Here is a 1,740-nt window from a genome sequence, read left to right on the forward strand (position 1 = left end):
AAAAAAAAACACCAGATGGAATAGAAACAAATGCTGTTAACTGATGATGCATTGAGGGGATTGTAATCATTGCAATGAAACAAAATTCAATAGGTTGGGTGCAGCACTGATGTTCTCCCATGTAAGCTATCACTCAATTCACAATAAAAGCTTCTTTAAAAAAAGAAAGAAAGCAATAAGGAAAGATTTAGAAACATGAAGATAGGCAGAGAAGCTCCAGCATACAGATAATAGGAATCTAAGACAGAGAGTGCTGTTATGTGCTGTGGAGTCAATTCCAATAAATAGCAATAATATTTGATAGCACGGAACTGCCCTTAAGGCTGTATAATCTTTACAGGAACAGATCTCCGTGTCATTTCTTCTGTGGAGCGACTGGTAGGTTTGAACTGCTGACCTTTTGGCCAGCAATTAATTGCTGTGCCACCAGAGCTCCTTAAGGAACTAAGTCAGGGGAAGCAAATAAGGAAACAGAACAAATATACCTGCTTTTTATTCATCATTATTAGGTCCCAAAGACCAGGTTGTTGTATGAAAAGCAATGCTATGTGAAATGGAAAATGACCACATCAAATCACCAAATGGAAGAGGATTACATATTACATATTGCCAAATTACATTAACACCCAAATCAAACCAAACCCACTGCCATCCAGTCAATTTCTCCTCATAGTGACCCTAACTTAGGGTTCCTGAGACTGTAGATCTTTACAGGAGCAGGCAGCCTTCTCTTTCTCCAGTGGAAAGGATGGTGGATTTAGTGGTTTGAACACACAGCACCACCTTCAGACCTCTCAGTCTTCAGGGTTATAGCTCTTGACCCAGTTATAGCTCTTTTGGAAAGTTCCTCACCTCCTCCCTCTGCTTCTCTCTTCTTGCCTCTCTTGTCTATCTGTGACTTCTTTCTGAAACCTCTGTTAGGAATGGTTGCATATTTAAGCAAACCACCAGGACATAATCACATAGCTGCTGTAGTTAATCATTACATAACTGCTAAGCCAGTGAGAATCATGGCCCAGTCAATTTGATACATACCCTTAATTATAAAAACCAGCGTACACCTTTCAGTTATTACTGCTAGGCATCTACTTTAATGTGCAATATAGCTGGATGTTGGTGGTAAGTGCTGTCGAGTAGGGTCCAACTCATAGAAACCCTGTATAGGGTTTCCAAGGAGACACTGGTGAGTTTGAACTGATGACCTTGTGGTCAGCAGTCCAGTGCTTATCCTGTAGCACCACACGAGGACTCTGTAGCTGTATAATACTTTTAGAATTATTGTTATAGATAGATGTGAATAATCAGATAATGAGGTAGGTAATAGGCAAGAAGTAGGTGTACTATAAACCATAGTTCTAGAGCCGTGCTACTGCAATGGATTAAGTGCTCAGTGGCACTCAACAAAAACAATACAGTTCATGAGAGACATGAGGACCAGCTTCAGGTTCCATACCTGAGCCAGCTGGGAGAGGCCTTGCGAGAAGGGGCTGTGTAAGTAATAGGGGGGTATAGAATTAGAGACTAGCTTTACCTTCTTCAGACCATCTTATGGAGCTGTTTAAAATTCTCCAGCCTATCCTGAGAAATATTTTTTTCTAGAATATGGTACAAAACACCAAAAGTAAAGATTTAAGAATGAGATAAAATGCAATGGCTCAAAGATGCCAATATAACGGAAGTGATGATGTAGTCTCAATTTGGTGGTATGTAGGCAAGTAATAGAGTCCTGGTGTGGTGCTG

General features: G+C 40.3%; 1 protein-coding gene across 1 annotated transcript in view; it reads right to left on the reverse strand.

Moving 5' to 3' along the window:
• Positions 1–1,740, reverse strand: part of TRPM1 (transient receptor potential cation channel, subfamily M, member 1) — a 148,236-nt gene that overhangs the window by 1,923 nt on the left and 144,573 nt on the right. The window lies entirely within an intron of this gene.

Source organism: Chrysochloris asiatica, unplaced genomic scaffold (genome assembly GCF_000296735.1).
Source record: "Chrysochloris asiatica unplaced genomic scaffold, ChrAsi1.0 scaffold00184, whole genome shotgun sequence".
In the NCBI taxonomy this organism is placed as follows: Eukaryota; Metazoa; Chordata; class Mammalia; order Afrosoricida; family Chrysochloridae; genus Chrysochloris; species Chrysochloris asiatica.